The sequence below is a fragment of the Anabrus simplex genome, chromosome 3 (assembly GCF_040414725.1).
Source record: "Anabrus simplex isolate iqAnaSimp1 chromosome 3, ASM4041472v1, whole genome shotgun sequence".
In the NCBI taxonomy this organism is placed as follows: Eukaryota; Metazoa; Arthropoda; class Insecta; order Orthoptera; family Tettigoniidae; genus Anabrus; species Anabrus simplex.
Window position 1 is genome coordinate 78,279,984 of NC_090267.1, and position 16,473 is coordinate 78,296,456.

The 16,473-nt window shown below is 38.9% G+C and overlaps 1 long non-coding RNA gene across 1 annotated transcript; it reads right to left on the bottom strand.

The window, feature by feature from the left end:
• Window positions 1–103: 103 nt before the first annotated feature.
• Window positions 104–16,229, bottom strand: LOC136865984 (uncharacterized). Its single transcript, XR_010859473.1, has 3 exons — window positions 16,074–16,229; window positions 4,386–4,431; window positions 104–134 (listed from the first exon to the last, which is right to left on the bottom strand). It is a non-coding gene; the product is annotated as an uncharacterized lncRNA (long non-coding RNA).
• Window positions 16,230–16,473: the final 244 nt, after the last annotated feature.

Here is a 16,473-nt window from a genome sequence, read left to right on the forward strand (position 1 = left end):
TTTGAGACAGTCAATTAGATTTTCAGGACTTACTCTGTTGTAATAATAACACTTTATAAACGGTAATACCATACAAGTATTTTTAAAATACAATAAAGGATACTTACACCTCAACCTCCTCCTCCTCCTCCTCACTGAAAAGAAAAGCAGAGAATATTTATTAGAAAGTGCCATTCTCTCATGTTACTCATTGCATTATCTGAAATACATGATAAAATAATCAAATCAGTGTTTCTTAACATAACAATACTTTTACCCTGTAAAGCCTGAGTTCTCTGACAAGATTTATTTCAAATCTATAATAAGTGATTTATGGTAGATACCACATGAACTGGTTCCTCTCAAAGGGAAGTAAATGATTAAATGTAATTGAATTGCTAATAATGATGATTTTCTTAGTAATTTTTACTTGTAATCGTTACCTACATTTTACAAAATGTAATATTTACTTTTAATTTACTTCTTGAAATGAAATTATAATCTTTACATTCTAGTAATTGATATACAGCAAATACGGCGAGTTCATCAATTTAAACTTGTAACAAAGTAACCTCATTTTCTCGAAAAGAAAAATTTTCTCCGCCAAGCTGATTACACCATCATTCTTAACATAACACGAAGAGCATCCCTGATTTTTTTGTCGGTATAGTTCTGAAACACTCTGTATGTTATTTTTATGAAATTTATGTTTCCAATTTTATTTTATTGCAATTGGTTTTCCTATCTACTCACCAACATATTCATTTTAGCAATTTTGATCAATCTAAAAAGGTCACCAATCTTTATTCTTTTACTGAAATATTGGTATAGTCTTGGGAAAACTGACTGTACATTGAAAAGAATCTAAATTACTTCTAAGGTTTTTCTTTAAAAAAAGGTCTTAAAATTGTAAAGTGTATCAATAAGGAAAGCAAATTTTCATTATTCATCTAATACAATGCTGTTTTCTCTGAAAAATGAAGTAAAATATATTAAATAATAATTAATATCTCTGTAGTATTATAATGGAAAAAATCATCAATGAAATCCTTGAAAAGATCAAGGTGAACTTGTAGAAAAAGTATCTACCTTGAAAACCATTGTGCAAGGAGGTTTATTATTATTATTTTATGGCTTTTGTTTAAAAATATAATATAAAGTCAATTATCTGAGAAGTTATTTAACATACCAGTTGCAAATTTTGTGTTGTAGCTAGGGTAACGCAAATACAATTGTGTTTGAAGTTTCAAATGTGTACCTAACAAAGTACAGATTTTGGTTTATTCACCCTTAAATATATTAAATAATGTTTGTGACCTGCACTAAATGCAGGCGACCTCGTCTTTTAAAGCGGGAAACCCCAAGATGATAAAATATATCTACTCCTTGTTTTAGGAGGTAAAGTTTTGTAATCTCGGTGTTATATAAGACAGACTCTTCAGCTGCCATTGCACCAATGCATTAACTTGGTACACATTTAACGATGAGTTTACCCAAGAGCATTGAGTAGGCTGACTAGATGACCACTACTCAAATGAAGGGACTGGGCCCTGAAATGTGGTGCACATCTGACCAAGATGTAAAATACTTTATCGAGCAACAAGATTTTACCTTGAACATTTTCTGTCAACATATTGCGGATCATTAAATGAGTTTCTGGTTTATTCTAGGATGGCTTTTATAAAGAGGCACATTATACTATTAAATAACCATAATATTAAAAACATGAATTTTCTTGCCATTATGTGACATTGTTAGCCATACTTGTGCTTACCTGTTGATAGGATTTTTGCCAATATTATAAAATTCTATGAATTCAAAATGTTTCTAATTGTACTTCACAAATAATAAACCCTTCACTGATTCAGTGCTTAAATAATTAAAAAATTCAGTCCATTGGGCAGGCGTTAAAGAAAACAACCTCTCTATATTAGCATTATCCCCTGGTACTGAAAATAAGTACTCTGCAATCTTCAGGCATTCAGAATACTGTTCAAAATTTGTCATAATTTCAAATTTTTTTACCCAGTTCCCTTCATATGTCTGATTTGTCAGAAACACTAAAATGTTCAAATATTAGGACATTTTGGCACTGTTTCCAGATGAGAGATCAAGCACATGTTCTTATGAATGAACCAAGCATGATTTTACTGTCTCATTCAGGTACCCTTGTTTACATGAGAGCAAATTTTTAAAATTTAAAGCTTAGTCACAGATAAGTGCTAATAATGGTAAAGCTTTTCATTTTTTTCTCCCATGGTTCTACAGTCCTGATGGATCTTGGCCTACCAAGCGACCACTGTTCAGTCTAAAGACCTGCAAATTACGACATGGAACAGGATCAGTGCGACGAATCCCCTCAGCCGTCCTCTTGGCTTTCTACATCAGAAATAAGGCTTTCGTACTAATGATATATTCTGTGTAAAACTTTCAATTGTCCAGTTGCAACTTTTGTTTAACCGAGCTGTGGACTAGTGGTAGTGAGTCAGCCTCTGGATCCCAATATCACAGATTTAAATCCAGCAGAGGTAGTCGTTCTTTTGAAAGGGGTGGAAAAACAAGTCCATTTGACACTCCATGCCATATGATGAAGGTATGCAAGATATCCCTGGTGACATATTTCAAGTTTACCCTACAGAATTAATTAAAACACAACCATAAATAATCCAACAGAGGTTTGGTTTACGGTACTCTGATATCTGGTAGAGTAAACCGGAATATCAAAACTGATGCACAGGTAACCTAGATGGTGTCAAATTGAAATGCCTGGACAGGGTATCTGAGGCCATATAATTATATGTCCGGCTCCAAGGCTAAATGGTTAGCGTGCTGGCCTTTGGTCACAGAGGTCCTGGGTTTGATTCGCGGCAGGGTAGCAATTTTAACCGTCGTAGGTTAATTCCACTGGCACGAGGGCTAGGTGTATCTGTTGTCATCCTCATCACAACGTGCAGGTCATCTTCGGGCGTCAAATAAAAAGACCTCCACCTGGCAAGCTGAAGATGTCCTCAGACACTCCCAGCACTAAAAGCCATACACCATTTCGTTATTATTATTATTGCCCAACCCCAGAGCATCCATCACTAAGGTGGCAGCACACTGGCCTGTCACCGCTGGGTTCCGTGGTTCAAATCCCGGTCACTCCATGTGAGATTTGTGCTGGACAAAGTGGAGGTGGGACAGGTTTTGCTCCGGGTACTCCAGTTCTCCCTGTCATCTTTCATTCCAGCAACTCTCTCCACTATCATTTAATCTGTCATTCAGAGCAGTAATACAGGCTTCGGCAGCCAGCACAATTCCTATCCTTGCTGCTAGATGGGGGCTTCGTTCATTCCATTCCTGACCCAGTCAAATGACTGGAAACAGGATGTGGATTTTCATTTTCATTTGTCCAACCATAATTCACTAAAGAAATTCATCAAACAAAAGTTGCAATTGGACAATTGAAAGTTGACATCTTGTAACAAATTTCATTTCAGTTTCTCACCAGTTATCTAAACAATCAATGTGATTAATTTTATTTCCAGCTAAGAAGTGTTTTTACATCATTTATCACCTGCCCAAAATTAATTTGTAAATATACTTGTTAATTGATCTAGATGGGGACTGTAGTGAGAAAGAAAGATCAACAGAAAGAAGGGACATGAACGATCTCCTCATCTTTCTGCTGATGGGCTTTTTCCTCATCAATCTGATTCTTTCACATATATTTCTCAGCTCTAGATGAGCTGTTTTACATTGCAGATTCATCAAGATATTTTCTTTGTTTTTGTAATATCTGAAGCCATCCCTTTTCACTTTCAATTCAGTTAATTTATAACTGTAGCTTCTTCAGTCTGCCAAAACTAATTTTGAATAATAAATTTATAAACTACCTGAAAAAAGAAAACATATAGTAACAGTAGTGTACTTGAAAGAAGAAACATCATAATTAAAATTAATTACATTTGTTTCTTTTTCAACAACATAATTAAAATTAACTTAATAAACCTAAGTTGCTCCTTTTTCAAGTATAATACTGTTATCATATGTTTTCTTTTTTCAGGTAGTTTATAAATTTATTATTCAAAATTAGTTTCAGCAAACTGAAGAACCTAACAGTTATAAAAATTATTTTTAAAAAAACTTCATAAAGAGGAGGGCTTCAACACTCATCAAGGGACCATATTAACTGAGATCTTCAAATGTCAGAATATGAAGATTAGAAAACTGTCCATGCCTATTCTATTTTCATGTTTGTTCTGATCTCTTCTTTCTACTGCTCCCTCTTCCCTCTCTGATTTGACGTTATGTTTATCTCAATATGAATTCCTATCCAATTTATTATTACTATTATCAGTTATTACAACATTTCACCATGTACCAACAGACTTTAGCATAGAAGAAAGAAATATTTTGATACTTACGAATAAACATCCTCATCGTCAGACATGATTGCACGAGGTTAAAGGGCTGAAAGAGAGAAAAAAAATAATTAATTTTAATTTCCCTTGTGTCACACAAATTTTTCAGGTTATTATTTTATTATTACCATCAAACTAAAGAGTATTTTTTTTGCTAGTGGTTTAGTGTCACACGAACACATTGAAGGTTTTCAGTGATGCAAGGAGGGGAAAGGAAGCAGCCATGGTCTTAATGAAGGTATAGCCCCAGCATTTACATGGTGTGAAAGTGGAAAACCACAGAAAACCATCTTTATGGCTGCTGACAGTGGAGTTCTAACCCACTATGCAAGCTGATAGCTAATGTGACCCAAACCACACAGCCACTTGCTGATACATTTCATACATGAATTGGTAAACATGTAACCACAGACTGGCCTGCACGTTCCCCAGATCTAAACCCAATGAATTTTTCAGTGTGAGGAAAAATGAAAGATGAGTTTATTCGGGAAAAGACCAAGATTGAGAGTACTTGAAGAAATGTATTAAATTAATTCATCAAAGTATCATCCCAGGATGTTACTGACTCCATTCATGCTTCTGTGCTGAAATGATGTTACTAATGCATTGTAAAAGAAGGACACTTTGAGCACTTAACATTTGTGTGCTGACTCCATGTTACCATGTTGGATCTGTTTAGGGTAATTATTTGATACTGAAATACTATTTTATCAAGTGACTTATGGGCCACACTGTATTTGCAAAATTCATGTAATAGCTTAAAATAAGATAGTGTTTGTTTGTTTGTTTCTCGTTCAATCACTACAAAACTACTGGACCATTTGAGGTGAAATTTGGTATGAATGTATCTCAGACATTCAGTTCAAACACAGGCCTATTACGATTTTTCAATATTTTTAAAAACGGCGGCCATTCATATGTAAGAATTTACTGAACTTGTGCATGTTTTATCCACTTAAGACCAAAATAATGATCAAATGATTGGTCCTGTCACAAAATAAAGTACAGTATGTGTGCTTAAAACTCAATTTTCTACAAGCAATATCACTTGCATTTTCTTTGTAACTAATGATTCTCCAGGAAATATTTTACTTGTTGAAGTGCACGTTCCAGAGCACTCACTGGCCGAGCACTGTTCGGCTTAGTACATCAAGGTAATTCACAGATTGGACACCTGATTTCATTACCAGTGAATTAAATACTTCCATGTCAACAATGGGTTCACAGGTCAATGACATTGCCAACTATCAGCCCATCAACAGAGGGTACGTTCTGCTGGCATTATACAATATAATTAATCCACTACACATTTTAACGTTCACAATTTAGTAAAAGCAAAACAGTTTTCTTCTCAGGATCAAAGAGGATATGGTTTAGAAGTGAACACTGTGGCTTGAAAACTCCCTCTTCCACCAAACTGTTTCTTACTGCCAGTAGTGGTTTAATCCACATCAAACAATGTCGCCATATAAAAGACCTCTGATGATACATTTATGGTGTTTATTTCAGCCATAGACAGTTAAGAGAAATTCTGTTTAATCCGCCATCTGACTGAATAAAATGGAATGATGAAACTGACGTGCAGGCAGCAGAGATGGTGTCATATTTGCATGCATATGGTAGCTCAGACAATATTATTATTATTATTATTATTATTATTATTATTATTATTATTATTATTATTATTATTATTATTATTATTATTATTATTATTATTATTTACTCCACTGACAGCTCAGAACATACTGCTTAGTCGAGCAGCTCACCTCCTTACTACTAAGTCTTCCCAGCCCAATGTTTTAAACATTTTTGTAAAACTATTCTTTTGTTGGAAATCACCCAGAACAACTCATGCTGCTTTCCTTTGGATCTCTTCTAGTTTTTGAATCAAATAATCCTGGTGAGGGTTCAGTGTACTGGAAGCATACTTTAATTGGGATCTTACCAGTAACACACCCTCTCCTTTACATCCTTACTAAACCCCTAAATACCCTCATAACCATATGAAGAGATCTGTAAGCTTTATTTACAATCATGTTTATGTGATTACCCCAATGAAGATCTTTCTTTATATTAACACCTAGGAACTTAACAGTGCTCCCTGTAAGATTCACTCTATCAGTACAGTAATTATAACTGTGAGGAATTCTTTGTAAAACTTACAACCTGACTTTTTACCCAGTTTACCATTATAATATTTATTAAAAGAACATATTTCAGTAATACTACCTTGTGGTACCCTCCTCTTAATCATTATAGGATCAAATAATCCTTCATCTACTTTTATTTTCTGAGTTCTATTTTCTACAAAATTAGCCATCCATTCAACTACTCTTTCATCTAGTATAATATCCCTAGATATCTCCCATGATCTACCCTATCAAAGACCATGGGTAGCACAACAGCAGTGCTGAGCTCTTGAATGTAAAATATCTGCGGTAACGAGTTGAAAACTACAAGTAAAGCCTTACTGGAATAATCTTTCTTTAACCCAAAATGCCTTGTATCTAACCAGTTAATAGACTAAATTTGCAAACATGAGTAATGCAATAAGAAAAAATGCCTCCCAGAGCTTCTAACAGTTTATTTCAGTTCACTGTCTCCTACACCAGAAAACCCTTTGCGCCAAATATTTACAGACCAGTGATCACTGAATGATGATTAATTGAATCTCCTCCTCAGTTTCTCACATTCAAAGTAACAAGTCAAACCAGAAACAATAATAGTCTAGTGAAGATACCATTCTTCGGCCTTCTGTTTACACACAGACTTTTATGCCAATGATAAAAGTGGCTGCCAAGACGATTTGAACACCAAGTTAAAATAATGGTACAGAAAAATTGCATGTCATCATATGCAACTGCAAATGTATTTACATTGGTAGGAATTCTATCTGTGCTGCCTGCATCAACACATATACTGTAGATGATTTTTTTTTTCAACATTACATCATCTAAATACACATTGGAAATACTAGGATGAATGGCTTGGCACCCCTGAACATTACAGTCTCTAAATTCAGAAGATGTGTTGAATGAACTAATGAAGAAAAGCTGCCATTTGGACACTGCATTGTGGTTCCCCTGTTTATTGCAAAAAGTGTGTAGCTGTACATAATAACTTATGTAAAATGACCGGACACCCTGTTCTGGACAGTACCATTTTTCTACTTGTTGTCACAGAGTCCTGTTTGCTCCATTTTGTTAGAAAGGGTAAAGTATTCTATGCTTGCATTAATGTATTACAGCATTATAAATTATCATCATCATCCTCCTCCTTTTCCCTTATCCAGCTCTTACTGGGTCGGGACATTTATGGCACTTCACCACCTTCCTCTCTTCTTCCACCATTCCTCTTCCATCATTTTGTCCCAGTCCAGTTTTTTTCTTGCACTCCTCTTTATTGGGGTATTTTTTCCTCCTCCATCCTCTTTATATGCCCAAACCATCTTAGTTTACTCCTTTGAATTCCCTCATTTAAACTTTCCATTCTGACTTCCTTTCTCACATCTTCATTTCTCAATCTGACTTCCCTTGTCTTTTCTATCATTCTTCTTAGGTATTTTGTTTCACTGGCTTAAATTCTACTCTCCTCCCTACTTATCATTGTCCAGGTCTCAGCCGCATAGGTCAATGTGGATGTATAATACATTTTGTGAGGTTATCGATATAACATAACCCATTTTGTACATTATCTCTTTACACTTCCTTGGTATTTCCCCCTCTCCTATACGTCAAAATTCTGAAGATGAATTATTTTCGACCTACGGGACTCTAACCGGCTAAGCACAGTGTCAGACCATATAGATTTTACGCCTTAATAATCATGGCCACCAGGTGGGCTTTGGATGAAGTGCGGCACCTGCTTTTAATAGCCTAAGCTCAGTGCCTAGAATGGCCAAAGCCGTCTGTCGCCAGCATGCACTACGTTTCAGCACAACAATAAGCTTGTGCACTGGATTCCGGTGCCATAAAGTGCTATTATAGGCTGATACACACTTAATCCACAAATGTTGGTTAGGCCACTATTGTGCTCATAACCTCATTTAGACCATAGTTTCTACATTGATATTATGGGCTGGAATAGCAAAACAAAATCATTCAGGGCGATTAATATACGGTATTGTAACCTGTGCGACGTGTGTGAGACAAGATTGTTTTTGCGATTTCGAACGATTGTTACCGTACTTCGGTTATAATTTTCTTCCTAACATTTTAAATTTTAAGGATTTATAGTAAACTTGGAAAACCCGGACTTTTTAATTTGAATATTTGAAAAGAAAACCGGTTGAATGCCGTTTTTACTAACGAAATAGAGGCCAAGTTCGGGAAAAAGGAGACGTATGTAATAGGCTAACACTGACTTAAAGAAGGAATGCTTTTGATTTGATAGGCATCGTGCATTGGGAGAAGAAAAAAAAAAGGAAAAAAAACAGGGACATAACAGTTCCACTACATTCATTTCTTTCTCTTCGGTTCATTCTCTAATCAGCGACAGTTGAAGACTGTGTAGGTACCAGCGGTTATGCGATAGAAGATTCGACATGCCGATACGCAAGTGTGTGTTTAATGCTGCATTGCAAGAAGGGTGAGCGCCTTAAGACTTACAATTTAAAGTACCTACCGGTACATTTTAAAAGATTTAACTTCTAGTTCAGCATGTTTCAGTCAACAAATGCTTCATTTCTATCATAAGTTCAGAAAGGAAGTGCGGGCCTATTTTAGTTTTCGTTGCATTATTTGTAACACCGCGGGTTATGAATTTTCTATCCATTATTTAAAATTTAAAAATACATGTGCATAGTGTTGGACGATTAGGGGTAGACTGAAGTTCCAAATCTCTCAGCAATGATAAACATTCCATTTTCAGCTTCAGTGAATATGATCACATTATGTTGATTTTATTAACACAATAATAGACTGAAACCGAGAGCAATTGATAGGGAATCTGCCACCTGGGCGACAGCCTTAAATGCAGATCATTGATGACTGTTGTTGGCTGTGCTGTTTCGGATCGTGTAGCTCTGAGCTTGCATTCGGGACACGGGATTTGCTTCACACCGTCGATAGCCCTGAAGATGGTTTTCCGGGGTTTCCCAGCAAATACTCTGGGGCTGTACCTTAATTAAGACCGCGTCATTTTCCCATCCCTGAGAGTCTGAAAATCTGTGAGTTAATGCGACGTTAAACGACTATTTTAAAAAAAGTAAATAGACATGAAATGGAGAAATATGTAAGAAATCAAAACCACATTGTTTTAATCATAAAAAAATCAAGCCAAACCAAACCCCATGGCACTACAGCCCTTGAAAGGCCTTGGCCTACCAAGCGACCGCTGCTCAGCCCGAAGGCCTGCAGATTACGAGGTGTCGTGTGGTCAGCACGAATCCTCTCGGCCGTTATTCTTGGCTTTCGAGACCGGGGCCCATATCTCACCGTCAGATAGCTCCTCAATAGCCTAATCACGTAGGCTGAGTGGACCTCGAACCAGCCCTCAGGTCCAGGTAAAAATCCCTGACCTGGCCAGGAATCGAACCCGGGACCTCCGGGTAAGAGGCAGGTACGCTACCCCTACACCACGGGGCCGGCTGTTTTAATCATACAAGTTTCATAATTTAAATAAGTTATGTTTAATATATTCAGTGATGTGTCTGAGACCTAGTAGAAGTTGTAAAATAATTAAAATGCCGGTAAATTCCAAGTGAATAACCATTCTCAAAATCCCCCCTTGACGGAATTCTGCCCACGCCACTGATTCGCTATAAGATATTGCGCAACTAAATCATTCCAATTCATGCAGTATAGTAGGAAATGTAATAAATTATTTATTGCAATTATTCCAGTTATGGGAAGTAAACTGTATCAAGGTTAATGAAACTAAAGTTAACATCACTCTAGGGTTCAGTGTTAATTCACATTTATTAGTAATTAACTTATTTTAAAAACAAGTGGTGGTAGCTTGTTGTCTTTTGCATATATAAAAAAAGGCTTCTTGATATTGTTTCTTGTTGAAAAGCGGTGATTTGGCTCCTACACCTTTTGGCTCCTAAGCCATGCTAAATATAACTGGTGGGTATCCATTTGGTGCTGACGTCGAGTGCAATGGGAGAGGCTATTTTAGGCTAGCTCACTACACGGGACGATTGAAAGACGCTTCTGGAAACTCAACACTAGCGAGGCTAAAAGTGTTATACTCCACCCACAGCTAACAGCGAACAGACGTGTAGGTAACACCCTACCGAATTTCTGTTAGCTTTCATAAAAGACTCAATGTAACCAACCTAGACTAAAAATCAGTACCATTTAAAAAAGTCCGCCTCTGTGGTGTAGTGGTTCGATTCCCGACTCTGCCACGAAATTTGAAAAGTGGTACGGGGGCTGGAACGGGGTCCACTCAGCCCCGGGAGGTCAACTGAGTAGAGGTGGGTTCGATTCCCACCTCAGCCATCCTGGAAGTGGTTTTCCGTGGTTTCCCACGGAAGGCCACGGCCGCTTCCTTCCCTCTTCCTTGCCTATCCCTTCCAATCTTCCCATCCCTCCACAATGCCCCTGTTCAGCATAGCAGGTGAGGCCGCCTGGGCGAGGTTCTGGCCATACTCCCCAGTTGTATCCCCCGACCAAGAGTCTGAAGCTCCAGGACACTGCCCTTGAGGCAGTAGAGGTGGGATCCCTCGCTAAGTCCGAGGGAAAAACCGAACCTGGAGGGAAACAGATGATGATGATGATGATGATGATGACCATTTACAAAAATCCCTACTGCCTCTGTTAATATGTGTGTGGTTTGTAATGCACTTGGATACGATCCATTGGATCGTGCGAGTTGGCCGTGCGGTGAGGTGTGAGCTTGTATTCAGGAGATGGTGAGTTTGGAGCCTACCGTCGGCAGCCTTGAAGATGGTTTTCCGTGGTTTTCCATTTCCACACCAAATGCCGGTGCTGTACCTTGATTAAGGCCACAAACGCTACCATCCCAATCCTATCACTTTCCACCCCTTACCTCGCCTTCGATGTGTTAATGCGACGTTAAATAATTTAGCAAAATAAAACAAACCCGATCCATTGGCCACGTTAATGCCTGGTTTGCGATCTTCATTTATTTGTGCGTACCATCTTTGGTCAAAGAGTCACTCACTCCTTGCCTCAGATTTGAAGATTATACGCGAGTGCATGTGTTTCAGTGTCCAGTGTGACAGTTGCACGTTGTGTGTTCTGTAGTGTGATGGTAAGGTACTTGAGAGAGTGAAACCCAGTGTCGGTACATAACCTACTCCTGTTGAATAACACCAAGGTGTCTGCTCAAGGTTTAACGTCCCCATCCGACGGATGAATCTCCATCAACAGGATAATATGCCCTCCCTCATTCCATATGAACACTGGAGAGGTTTGGAATTTAACCCTGGCTTTTGGCACGTAATTTAGTGATTAGAAATTGTATACGATCACTTCTACTACCCTGCCGGCCAACATTCTGATGGTAAACTTTTTCGACTCGAACCGGCTAACCATGGTGACCGCAAAAGACTGGCCCCCGGGCGGGCAGGAATCGTATTCCACCACCTCTACTATCCTGGCCAACATTCTGATAGTGAAAATGTCTTCCACCAACGGGACTCGAATCGACTAACCATCCCTACTACTATAATAAATGTTAAAATGTATTTACTTGTTTGTAGAATCATCACGTCTAAACGACTATAGTAGGTGTATCTGACTTAATTATAGTAGAGTATGAAATGGAATAAAACATATGCTACCGGTACTTTCTATAAGGTCTCTCTTTAAGGGCCCGTGCAGATAGAGAAAACATGACGTTAAAGTGGCTCAAACGGTTGAGGCGCTGGTCTTCTGATTCGAACTTGGCGGGTTCGATCCTGGTTCAATCCGGTGGTGTTTGAAGGTGTTCAAATACGTCAGCCTCGTGTCGGCAGATTTACTGGCACGTGAAAAACTCTTGGGAGACTAAATTCCGGCACTTTGGCCTCTCCGAAAATCGTAAAGGTAGCTAGTGGGACGTACAGCCAATAACATTATTATGATCAAGAAAATGTGAAGCAAGTCGGAGGAAAATGGATACCTGGAGCCCAACAAATGTATTTAGATATCAAATTTCAACACACACACAAAGCAAAAACAAGTTCACATGCATTTTGTTCTTAACTCAACAGTTTTCCTCGAAAACCGCCTGCTTTTACGTGTTATGGTACGGGTTTTGCTCGATAAAAACCAAAGTAATGGGCAAACTGTTAGTCTTATCAGGAAAGGAGAACAGGTACAATATTTAGAATTAAATTTCCTACAAAAGTGTTCACATGAATTGTTTTCGTAATTCTAAACGGTTTGGCAGGAAATTGAGCTTACTGCCATATACTGTGTTAACCGAGGTATAAAGCCGGGTATGTTCTTTACGGCTGTCTTCAGGTGTTCTATTTACGAACAGTTACTGACGATTTCAGTTTCCATCAAACCATTTATTATGCATTTCTTCTGTTTTCCTCACTTAGTTACTCAGCAAATAGGGTGAATCTTTACCGTATATTCCCTGTGCCGTGTATTCTTACGAGAAATTTACTTCTGCTGTAGAAGTTATGTTGTAGATGATTGATCCTGCGGGTAAGACACAAGAAGATTGTATGGTGTCTTTCTGCGCTGTGAGTCTGTGCTGTGTTTGTTATTTTACATTTCTTTCATAACATTTTTAATTTTTGTGTGATGATTAAAGTGATCCTATCCACAATGCTTCTATTTTTTCTTTTCTTGAATAATTTGAATTGAGTGTATTTAGTATGCCGTGGATAGGAATGAGATTCGATGAATAACAAACGTAAATGTCGTTGTTTTCAAAGCTCTTAAGTACGCAGGACATACATAACACTAAGTTAGTATGACGTTAATCACTCCCAAGTAACGTACTTGCTGTCCACGCATTCTCCACACACACATTGGATGTATATATTTTATATTCTATCCTGCATGCTTGAATACTTTTCTTAGTGTTGGGAACTATGCCCGCGCGGACGAAACCACGAGTGGAAGATAATAAAAATGAATTAAAGGATAATATGAAGACGACGTACAGTAATAATGCAGTGTAATGTTTCCAGCAATATTCTCCATGTCTTTATACCAAAAAAAAAAAAAAAAAAATTGTTCGTGGCGTCGACCTCTGCAGATCTTTTGGAAACGTTAAGGAACGTTAAGGACGACACAAACACCCAGTCTCCAAGTCAGGGATATTAACCATTTACAATTAAAAACCCCTGACCAGGCCGGGAATCGAACCCGGGGCCGCCGGGTGACAGGAGGACGCATTGCCCCCCCTACACCGTGGGGCCGGACTCTTTGCACCGTAATGAAAAGACATCGGTAGACATTATTTACTTTTAATAATAAATTCAAAGATGTTAGTTCTGACTTCAAATGCCGGCAGCGGGTAAATTTACGCGGAATAAAATGGTGTAGTGGTCAGTGTGATTAGCTGTCCCCCCCCCCCCCCCTCTGAGGTCCGTGTTCGATTCCCAGCTTTGCCACGAAATTTGAAAAGTGGCGCGAAAGCTGTAAAGGGGTCCACTCAGCCTCAGGAGGTCAAATGAGTAGAGCGGGTTCGATTCTCGCTTCAGCCATACTCGAAATGGTTTTCCGTGGTTTACCACTTCTCTTCCAGGCAAATGCTCGGTTGGTGCCTAACTTAAGGCCACGGCCGTTTCATTCCCTCTTCCTTGTCTATCCCTTCCAATCTTCCCAACCGGGCGACTTAGGGACACGCAGCTGTGAGCTTGCATTCGGGAGATAGTGGGTTCGAACCCCACTGTCGGCAGCTCTGAAGATGGTTTTCCGTGGTTTCCCATTTTTACACCAAGCAAATGTTGGGGCTGTTCCTTAATTAAGGCTACGGCCGCTTCTTTCCCACTCCTAGCCCTTTTCTATCCCATCATCGCCATAAGGCCTATCTGTGTCGGTGCGAAGTAAAGCAAATTGCAATCTTCCTATCCCCCACAAGGCCCCTGTTCAGCACACCAGGTGAGGCCGACTGGGTGAGGTACTTGTCCTCCTTCCTAGTTGTATCCCCGACCAACTATCTTTCTCTCCATAACCCTGCCCTAGAGGAGGTAGATGTGCTATACCTCGCTGAATCCGGGGGTAAAAGCAACCCTGGAGAGTAAACGGATTTAATAATAATAAAATGGATATGGGTTTTCTCTGAACAGTTCGGTTTCTGCATAAATTTCTTTGAATTGTGTTTATGTTGGTATCAAGCTGTGAGTGCCAGATGATTGGTGACATTATCGTGCACAAAACAACAAGGTTATCAGCAACAATACAAGCAAATATGGCGCATATCTGACATCTCGTTATTAATTGTAGTTTCATCGCTGATCTGGTAGTTGGCTGATTGCAAGCAGTATGAACATTCATTAGCTGCTCCCGGAGTAGATGACAGAAATTTGGAGTTAAAACTGAGCTGTATGCTCTTTTACTACTATTCTGATCTCAATTCCCAATCACAAAAGCAACATTGACCTATTATAATGTATGCATGCGAATCTTATTTTATATAACAAAAGTTATTGTTATTTTATTTCAGTGATCACTGTAATTTATAAATGTACAGACACGAGTGTTTTCTTCTTCAACTTATGCTGTAGTCCTGCTAAATGGTTAGTTGCTGGGGTCCTGGGTTCGATTCCCGTCCGTGTCGGTTATTTTAAGCTTAATTAGTTAATTCTAACGGCTCGAGGGCTGGATGTGTGTGCCATCTTCGACATTAGAGTTCATCCGTCCTCACTGATGCACAGGTCACCTATAGGCGTCAACTAGAAAGACATGCACCAGGCCTCTCTAGAGGCCTTACGCCACAACTTATGCTGTAGAGCTTGGTGTTAAATATATGTGTGCAATTCTCCCCGTAAGAAACTAACCAGTAGTTTTGAACTTAGGTTTTTGACCTGAAAGCTTACTAAAATTCATGTAGAACCACCTCCCTCCCTACACAAAGAAATCAGACTATATGGCACTACATCCCTGATGGTCCTTGGCCTACCAAGTGAAGACCTGCAGATTACGCGTGGTCAGCGTGACAAATCCTCTTGGCCGTTGTTCTTAGCTTTTTTTACAGGGGCTGCTATCTCACTATCAGATAGCTCCTCAAATGTTCTTGCTTAGGCTGAAAAACCTCGAATCCAGGTTTTAATCCCTGTAGTGTGTGTAAAGTTGTGTGCAATTCCAAATATTCTATGTCTTCTGTGTGAGGTGAACCTCTCTGCTCTTATCACAGCCATGCAGCGTTTCCAGAGCCATATTAGAGGTAAGAGTGTAAACTCCTCTTCGTGAATTCGATCTAAAGGAACAGATAGTATAAATGTGATGTAGGGAAATGGTTGTGAGAAACGTGTCCACTATTTACCAAATTACCGGCGAATGAGTTTCACAAACTTTCTTGCTGCTGATGCACCGTCTTACGAAAATTCCACTATGATACACGTCTTGATGTCGCACTACACAAAAAGAAGAGCCTCTTTATTTCCTTATTCGCACCACAATCCGGAACTTTAGGAGCAATTAAACAAGATATTCACTAGCTTACAGATAAATTAGTGAAACTTAGCCTTCCACCACTGGTTCACTTGCTGAGGAGTTAGGAGGTTAGTGGGAGCACTTTACAGCACTTAAACACTGCACTTGACACTCAACTCACACTGGCGAAATAGAAGTGGAGCGGGCCGGAGCTACGTGTGCTGGAATGTGGAGTCCGCGGAGTCCGTTGCGGCTCTGGCGAAGGAGAGGTGGCGCGATCGTACCACCAAAGCTCTCTCCTCAAATTAACTCGGTCCTGGCCTAAAAATAGTGTCGGTGGGGACCAACTAAAATGGGCGTCTCTGTGCGCCCTGCTCTCGTTAGGGGCGTTACCTTTCTCCTCACTGACAATTACATTGTGATCATTTAATTCCACCCATCTCCTTAAAGTATTTATTTATTTATTTATTTATTTATTTATTTATTTATTTATTTATTTATTTACTGTGTGAAAGATCCTCTGGACTTGAGCTCATGTTGCGGACAGAACAACATAGTTGTAAAGCATGGCATAGATATCG